The sequence below is a fragment of the Arachis stenosperma genome, chromosome 4 (genome assembly GCF_014773155.1).
Source record: "Arachis stenosperma cultivar V10309 chromosome 4, arast.V10309.gnm1.PFL2, whole genome shotgun sequence".
NCBI lineage: Eukaryota > Viridiplantae > Streptophyta > Magnoliopsida > Fabales > Fabaceae > Arachis > Arachis stenosperma.
In genome coordinates this window covers 113,230,482-113,240,227 of record NC_080380.1, presented here as the reverse complement: position 1 = coordinate 113,240,227, position 9,746 = coordinate 113,230,482, and the positions used below count along the sequence as shown (strand labels likewise).

The window sequence follows — 9,746 nt, the reverse complement described above, 5'->3', positions numbered from 1 at the left end:
ATACCTACAGTGGGGGCACCACTCGGTTAGTATAAGAGGTTAGGAGGTCGGAACTAGCCCAGAAACTACAGCTCACTTATCCAATAACTACAACAAAGCATAACCAAAACAAATCCTAGAAAATCCTAACCAAAGGCCAGAAACTAGCGCACTGAAATGGTAACCCCCTAATTCGTCTACCTAACCTTAATGTCATTCATGCAAGTCAACCAGGGGAACAACATGCACACAAAGGCATAAATAGTAAAGTAAAACAACATGAAGTAAAGGATGAAAGATGAAGACTTACCAGGTTGGTGGTGATGGCTGGAAAGGAAGCAAGGTGGAACGAATGCATAGGAATGCAAAGATTACAACAGAAAATGCAAAGGCGAAGAAAGCGAATGCGGAAAGAACAAGGAAATGAAATGGGAATGGAGTGCAAAACTGATTAAGGAGTTAGAAAACCAACCCGAAGCGCGAAAGGCAAGGGCAAAAGAGTCTTTACTCGCAGGGTTTGAAACAACCCATTATGAGCATTAAATGCCTAACACGAAGAACGAGGCAAGGAACGGTTATCCCAGCAACAAACAGACACGCGTGCAAGAGGCATGTCCTCTCCACGAGCAGCGGACCTAGCGATAACACACAAGAGAGGATATAACACGCCACGAATGGCCCTCACGATCATTGCTGGCGCGTTGGGGGCACTGGTACGGCCTGGCCCAAACATCACACGGGCGACCCAACCCATAGGCCACCCGACCTGAACGGTCGGGTGCGAGGCGCTCAACCACTGACCCAGACATGCGTCCTTGAAAACTCTCTACTACAGCTGTATGGGGAAGCTTCGAGGAAGGTGGGTTTGCCCTTGCGGGACCCACTTCTGACACGGTATATAAGGGAAGGGTCCTATCCCTCCCTTAAGGTACGTCACACATATCACTTTACCCCTATTTCTCGCCTATGCCACGATTGACTAGAGCGTCGGAGTGTCTTTGCAGGTGACACCCCCTCCACGCGAAGAACTTGGGACGTCGGTTACTCCATATTCAGCCCCACAACCCAGAACCAGGCCGTACCCCTCTTCATCCGAAGATCCCTCTGAACCGTCCGGTACCTGACAAACCGAACAAAAGTAATTAATTATATTAGAATAATCAAATGTTATATAACAGCTAATCAAAAATATTTGGAGCAATATAATTAATCAAACTTTAAATAGTACCAAAAAAATTACCACTATATTTTAATATCTTTATATGTTTAATCATATTTTGATTATAAAGGAAAACTTTAATTTGACTATAATTATGAAGATAGTTATAAATGTAAAATTGAGTTTGATTATATATATTGCTTATAAAGTTTGATTATAAATGTTAAAAATAAGAGAGTAGTATGAAAGAAGTGTTTTGTATACTATTTAGTTTTGTGGAAAAGTATAATGTATAGAAGAATATATATAACTGCTAGAAGAATCAAAACAATAAAAGTATAGAATCTTGTAATTAATATATACATATATATATCTGCTATATAAATATAAATGATACTAATTGATCTAATTTGATTCTAATTATTTTTTAACATTCCTACTCAAACTAAAGTAGGAGCTAAGGATACCATCTTGAATTTAAATAACAGAGTTTGGAAACAAGTTGGATGATGAGTTTTCGTGAAGAAATTAGCAGTCTGATCCAGTGTTCCAACAGCAATGAGACGAATAGCCTCAATAAGGATACGTTGCCGAACAAAGTGACAATCAAACTCAATGTGTTTAGTCCGTTCATGAAACACATCATTATAGACAATCTGAATAGCACTGCAGTTGTGACAAAAAACATTAGTTGGAGACGATTGAGGAGCACCCAAGTCTTTGAAAAGCCAACGAATCAAGACAATCTCAGTAGTAGTGTCAGCAAGATCATGGTATTTAACTTCTGTGCTTGATCGAGCAGTGAATGTTTGCTTCTTAGCTTGTCAGGACACGAGAGAGTTGCTAAGAAACAAATAATAACCAGTAGTGGAATGACGATCAGTGGGATCACCAGCCCAATCAGCATCTGAGTACGCCTGAAGGGATAAAGATGAATGGGCATAAAAATAAAGGCCATGAAATAGGGTGCATTTGATGTAGCAAAGAATGCAAAGAACTGCCGCATAGTGAGTAGTACGAGGAGCTGACAAGAACTAACTAAGAACATGAACCAGATAGGCGATGTCTGATCGAGTGACAGTTAAGTAGACGAGTCCTCCAACTATTTGTCAATAAAGAGTAGGATTATGCAAAACAGTACCATCCATAGGAGTAAACCGAACATTAGGCTCAAGAGGAGTAGACTCAGTGCGACTATCTTTAATTCTGGCCCGAGCAAGCATATCTGAAGCATATTTAGCTTGAGAGAGATAGATGCCATTATCGGTGGATATGACTTCTAGACCAAAAAAAGAGTTGAGAGAACCAAGATCTTTTATCTCAAAAATACGGTGAAGGGACGCCTTGAGATCAGAGATACCATCAACATTATCTCCAGTAATGATCATGTCATCAACATACAAAAGTAAAAGAATAACTCCACGTTTGCTTTTACGAATGAATAGAGCATTCTCACGAGGGCTTCAAGTGAAACCAAAATTGCATATGGTAGTGCTGAACTTGTCAAACCATTCACGAGGAGCTTGCTTAAGGCCATAAAGTGCCTTGCGAAGGAGATAGACTTTGTGGTGCACGAAATTGTGATCACTACACAACTTTGCACAACTAACCAGCAAGTGCACTGGGTCGTCCAAGTAATACCTTACGTGAGTAAGGGTCGATCCCACGGAGATTGTTGGTATGAAGCAAGCTATGGTCACCTTGTAAATCTCAGTCAGGCAGACTCAAATGGGTATAGATGATGAATAAAACATAAAGATAAAGATAGAGATACTTATGTATATCATTGGTGAGAGCTTCAGATAAGCGTATGAAGATGCTTTCCCTTCCGTCTCTCTGCTTTCCTACTGTCTTCATCCAATCCTTCTTACTCCTTTCCATGGCAAGCTTATGCAAGGGTTTCACCGTTGTCAGTGGCTACCTCCCATCCTCTCATTGGAAATGTTCAACGCACCCTGTCACGGCACGGCTATCCATCTGTCGGTTCTCAATCAGGCCGGAATAGAATCCAGTGATTCTTTTGCGTCTGTCACTAACGCCCCGCCTTCAGGAGTTTGAAGCACGTCACAGTCATTCAATCATTGAATCCTACTCAGAATACCACAGACAAGGTTAGACCTTTCGGATTCTCTTGAATGCCGCCATCAGTTCTTGCCTATACCACGAAGACTCTGATCTCACGGAATGGCTGGCTCGTTTGTCAGGCGAGCACTCGGTTGTCAGGCGATCAACCATGCATCGTGTATCAGGAATCCAAGAGATATTCACTAGAGCCTCGTATGCTTGTAGAACAAGAGTGGTTGTCAGTCACTTTGTTCATGGGTGAGAATGATGATGAGTGTCACGGATCATCACATTCATCAAGTTGAAGAACAAGTGATATCTTGGACAAAGAACAAGCGGAATTGAATAGAAGAACAATAGTAATTGCATTAATACTCGAGGTACAGCAGAGCTCCACACCTTAATCTATGGTGTGTAGAAACTCCACCGTTGAAAATACATAAGAACAAGGTCTAGGTATGGCCGTGAGGCCAGCCCCCAAATGATCTAAGAACTAGATGTCCAAAGATGATCTAGAGATCTAAAGTGATCAAAAGATTCTAAGATCAAACGATTCCAAAGATCAGAAGATGAAAATACAATAGTAAAAGGTCCTATATATAGAGAACTAGTAGCCTAGGGTGTACAGAGATGAGTAAATGACATAAAAATCTACTTCCGGGCCCACTTGGTGTGTGCTTGGGCTGAGCAATGAAGCATTTTCGTGTAGAGACTCTTCTTGGAGTTAAACGCCAGCTTTTATGCCAGTTTGGGCGTTTAACTCCCATTTTGGTGCCAGTTCCGGCGTTTAACGCTGGGAATTCTGAAGGTGACTTTGAACGCCGGTTTGGGCCATCAAATCTTGGGCAAAGTATGGGCTTCTGTAGCTCCAGAAAATCCACTTTGAGTGCAGGGAGGTCAGAATCCAACAGCATCTGCAGTCCTTTTCAGTCTCTGAATCAGATTTTTGCTCAGGTCCCTCAATTTCAGCCAGAAAATACCTGAAATCACAGAAAAACACACAAACTCATAGTAAAGTCCAGAAAAGTGAATTTTAACTAAAAACTAATAAAAATATACTAAAAACTAACTAGATCATACTAAAAACATACTAAAAACAATGCCAAAAAGCGTACAAATTATCCGCTCATCACAACACCAAACTTAAATTGTTGCTTGTCCCCAAGCAACTGAAAATCAAATAAGATAAAAAGAAGAGAATATGCAATGAATTCCAAAAATATCTATGAAGATCAGTATTAATTAGATGAGCGGGGCTTTTAGCTTTTTGCCTCTGAACAGTTTTAGCATCTCACTCTATCCTTTGAAATTCAGAATGATTGGCTTCTTTAGGAACTCAGAATCCAGATAGTGTTATTGATTCTCCTAGTTAAGTATGATGATTCTTGAACACAGCTACTTATTGAGTCTTGGCCGTGGCCCAAAGCACTCTGTCTTCCAGTATTACCACCGGATACATACATGCCACAGACACATAATTGGGTGAACCTTTTCAGATTGTGACTCAGCTTTGCTAAAGTCCCCAATTAGAGGTGTCCAGGGTTCTTAAGCACACTCTTTTTGCCTTTGATCACAGCTTTATTTCTTTCTTTTTCTTTCTTTTTCTTCTTTTTTTCCCCTTTTTTTTTCGTTTTCTTTTCTCCCTTTTTTTTTCGTTTTTCTCTTCTTTTTTTTTTGTATTCACTGCTTTTTCTTGCTTCAAGAATCATTTTTATGATTTTTCAGATCCTCAGTAACATGTCTCCTTTTTCATCATTCTTTCAAGAGCCAACATTTTTGAACCACAAATTCAAAAGACATATGCACTGTTTAAGCATACATTCAGAAAACAAAAGTATTGCCACCACATCAATATAATTAATCTATTATAAAATCTAAAATTCATGCAATTCTTTTCGTTTTTCAATTAAGAACATTTTTTATTCAAGAAAGGTGATGGATTCATAGGACATTCATAACTTTAAGGCATAGACACTAATGATCATAAGACACAAACATGGATAAACATAAAGCATAATTTTTGAAAAACAGAAAAATAAAGAACAAGGAGATTAAAGAACGGATCCACCTTAGTGATGGCGGCTTGTTCTTCCTCTTGAAGGTCTTATGGAGTGCTTGAGCTCCTCAATGTCTCTTCCTTGTCTTTGTTGCTCCTCTCTCATGATTCTTTGATCTTCTCTAATTTCATGGAGGAGGATGGAATGTTCTTGGTGCTCCACCCTTAGTTGTCCCATGTTGGAACTCAATTCTCCTAGGGAGGTGTTAATTTGCTCCCAATAATCTTGTGGAGGAAAGTGCATCCCTTGAGGCATCTCAGGGATCTCATGATGAGAGGGGTCTCTTGTTTGCTCCATCCTTTTCTTAGTGATGGGTTTGTCCTCATCAATGGGGATGTCTCCCTCTATGTCAACTCCAACTGAATAACAGAGGTGACAAATGAGATGAGGGAAGGCTAACCTTGCCAAGGTAGAGGACTTGTCCGCCACCTTATAAAGTTCTTGGGCTATAACCTCATGAACTTCCACTTCTTCTCCAATCATGATGCTATGGATCATGATGGCCCGGTCTAGAGTAACTTCGGACCGGTTGCTAGTGGGAATGATTGAGCGTTGGATAAACTCTAACCATCCTCTAGCCACGGGCTTGAGGTCATGCCATCTCAATTGAACCGGCTTCCCTCTTGAATCTCTCTTCCATTGGGCGCCCTCTTCACAAATGTCAGTGAGGACTTGGTCCAACCTTTGATCAAAGTTAACCCTTCTTGTGTAAGGATGTTCATCTCCTTGCATCATAGGCAAGTTGAATGCCAACCTCACATTTTCCGGACTAAAATCCAAGTATTTCCCCCGAACCATAGTAAGCCAATTCTTTGGATCCGGGTTCACACTTTGATCATGGTTCTTGGTGATCCATGCATTGGCATAGAACTCTTGAACCATTAAGATTCCGACTTGTTGAATGGGGTTGGTAAGAACTTCCCAACCTCTTCTTCGGATCTCATGTCGGATCTCCGGATATTCACTCTTTTTGAGTGAAAAAGGGACCTCTGGGATCACCTTCTTTAAGGCCACAACTTCATAGAAGTAGTCTTGATGCACCCTTGAGTTGAATCTCTCCATCTCCCATGACTCGAAGGTGGAAGCTTTTGCCTTCCCTTTCCTCTTTCTAGAGGTTTCTTCGGCCTTGGATGCCATAAATGGTTATGGAAAAACAAAAATCAATGCTTTTACCACACCAAACTTAAAAGGTTTGCTCGTCTTCGAGCAAAAGAAGAAAGAAGAGAGTAGAAGAAGAAGAAAATGGAGGAGATGGAGTAGGCTTATATTTCGGCCAAAGGGGGAAGAAGTAGTGTTTAGGGTGTGGGAAAATGAAGGAGTGAAGATGGGTTTATATAGAGGTGAGGAGAGGGGTAGGGTTCGGCCATTATGGGTGGGTTTGGGAGGGAAAGTGGTTTGAATTTGAAGGGTGAGGTAGGTGGGGTTTTATGAAGGATGGATGTGAGTGGTGAAGAGAAAGATGGGATTTGATAGGTGAAGGGTTTTTTTGGGAAGAGGTGTTGAGGTGATTGGTGAATGGGTGAAGAAGATGAGAGAGTGGTGGGGTTGGTTGGGGATTCTGTGGGGCCCACAGATCCTGAGGTGTCAAGGAAAAGTCATCCCTGCACCAAATGGCATGCAAAAACACGTTTTGTGCCAAATCTGGCGTTAAACACCGGGCTGGTGCCCATTTCTGGCGTTTAACGCCAGGTTCTTGCCCTTTCCTGGCGTTTAACGCCAGTCTGGTGCCCCTTTCTGGCGTTAAACGCCCAGAATGGTGCCAGACTGGGCGTTAAACGCCCAACTGCTAGCCTTACTGGCGTTTAAACACCAGTAGGTTCTTCCTCCAGGGTGTGCTATTTTTCTTCCTGTTTTTCATTCTGTTTTTGCTTTTTTAATTGTTTTTGTGACTTCTCATGATCATCAACCTACAAAAAACATAAAATAACAAAGAAAAATAGATAAAATATAACATTGGGTTGCCTCCCAACAAGCGCTTCTTTAATGTCAGTAGCTTGACAGATGGCTCTCATGGAGCCTCACAGATACTCAGAGCAATGTTGGAACCTCCCAACACCAAACTTAGAGTTTGAATGTGGGGGTTCAACACCAAACTTAGAGTTTGGTTGTGGCCTCCCAACACCAAACTTAGAGTTTGACTGTGGGAGCTCTGCTTGACTCTGATTTGAGAGAAGCTCTTCATGCTTCCTCTCCATGGTGACAGAGGGATATCCTTGAGCCTTAAACACAAAGGATTCTTCATTCACTTGAATGATCAGTTCACCTCTATCAACATCAATCACAGCCTTTGCTGTGGCTAGGAAGGGTCTGCCAAGGATGATGGACTCATCCATGCACTTCCCAGTCTCTAGGACTATGAAATCAACAGGGATGTAGTGGTCTTCAATCTTCACCAAAACATCCTCTACAAGTCCATAAGCTTGTTTTCTTGAATTGTCTGCCATCTCTAGTGAGATTATTGCAGCTTGCACCTCAAAGATCCCTAGCTTCTCCATTACAGAGAGAGGCATGAGGTTTACAGTTGACCCTAAGTCACACAGAGCCTTCTTGAAGGTCATGGTGCCTATGGTACAAGGTATGGAAAACTTCCCAGGATCTTGTCTCTTTTGAGGTAATTTCTGCCTAGACAAGTCATCCAGTTCTTTGGTGAGCAAAGGAGGTTCATCCTCCCAAATCTCATTTCTAAATAACTTGTCATTTAGCTTCATGATTGCTCCAAGGTATTTAGCAACTTGCTCTTCAGTGACATACTCATCCTCTTCAGAGGAAGAATACTCATCTGAGCTCATGAAAGGCAGAAGTAAGTCCAATGGAATCTCTATGGTCTCATTTTGAGCCTCAGATTCCCATGGTTCCTCATTAGGGAACTCATTGGAGGTCAGTGCACGCCCATTGAGGTCTTCCTCAGTGGCGTTCACTTCCTCTCCCTCCTCTCCAAATTCGGCCATGTTGATGGCCTTGCACTCTCCTTTTGGATTTTCTTCTGTATTGCTTGGGAGAGTACTAGGAGGGAGTTCAGTAACTTTCTTGCTCAGCTGTCCCACTTGTGCCTCCAAATTCCTAATGGAGGACCTTGTTTCAGTCATGAAACTTTGAGTGGTTTTGATTAGATCAGAGACCATGGTTGCTAAGTCCGAGGTGTTCTGCTTAGAACTCTCTGTCTGTTGCTGAGAAGATGATGGAAAAGGCTTGCCATTGCTAAACCTGTTTCTTCCACCATTATTGTTATTGAAACCTTGTTGAGGTCTCTCTTGATTCTTCCATGAGAAATTTGGATGATTTTTCCATGAAGAATTATAGGTGTTTCTATAGGGTTCTCCGAGGTAATTCACCTCTTCCATTGAAGGGTTCTCAGGATCATAAGCTTCTTCCTCAGATGAAGCATCCTTAGTACTGCTTGGTGCATTTTGCATTCCAGACAGACTTTGAGAAATCAAATTGACTTGTTGAGTCAATATCTTGTTCTGAGCCAGTATGGCATTCAGAGTATCAATCTCAAGAACTCCTTTCTTCTGACTTGTCCCATTGTTCACAGGATTCCTTTCAGAAGTGTACATGATTTGGTTATTTGCAACCATTTCAATTAGCTCTTGAGCTTCTGTAGGCGTCTTCTTCAGATGAAGAGATCCTCCAGCAGAGCTATCCAAAGACATCTTGGACAGTTCGGAGAGACCATCATAGAAAATACCTATGATGCTCCATTCAGAAAGCATGTCAGATGGACATTTTCTGATTAATTGTTTGTATCTTTCCCAAGCTTCATAGAGGGATTCTCCATCCTTCTGTCTGAAGGTTTGGACTTCCACTCTAAGCTTACTCAATTTTTGAGGTGGAAAGAACTTTGCCAAGAAGGCATTGACTAGCTTTTCCCATGAGTCCAGGCTTTCTTTAGGTTGTGAGTCCAACCATGTCCTAGCTCTGTCTCTTACAGTAAAAGGGAATAGCATAAGTCTGTAGACCTCAGGGTTAACCCCATTAGTCTTGACAGTGTCACAGATTTGCAAGAATTCAGCTAAGAACTGATGAGGATCTTCCAATGGAAGTCCATGGAACTTGCAATTCTGTTGCATTAGAGAAACTAATTGAGGCTTAAGCTCAAAGTTGTTTGCTCCAATGGCAGGGATAGAGATGCTTCTCCCATAGAAGTCGGGAGTAGGTGCAGTAAAGTCACCCAGCACCTTCCTTGCATTGTTGTTGTTTTCGGCTGCCATGTGTTCTTCTTCTTTGAAGAATTCGGTTAGGTCCTCTACAGAGAATTGTGCCTTAGCTTCTCTTAGCTTTTGCTTCAAGGTCCTTTCAGGTTCAGGGTCAGCTTCAACAAGAATGCTTTTGTCTTTGCTCCTGCTCATATGAAAGAGAAGAGAACAAGAAAGTGTGAAATCCTCTATGTCACAGTATAGAGATTCCTTGAGGTGTTAGAGGAACAGAAAAATAGAGGAAAGAAGTAGGGAATTCGAACTTAATTAGATAGAGTTCGAATTGTGCAT

The 9,746-nt window shown here is 41.6% G+C and overlaps 1 non-coding gene across 1 annotated transcript; it reads left to right on the top strand.

Moving 5' to 3' along the window:
• Positions 1-8,970: 8,970 nt before the first annotated feature.
• LOC130977370 (small nucleolar RNA R71) lies at positions 8,971-9,074 on the top strand. The gene has a single exon (XR_009085063.1). It is a non-coding gene; the product is annotated as a small nucleolar RNA R71 (small nucleolar RNA).
• Positions 9,075-9,746: the final 672 nt, after the last annotated feature.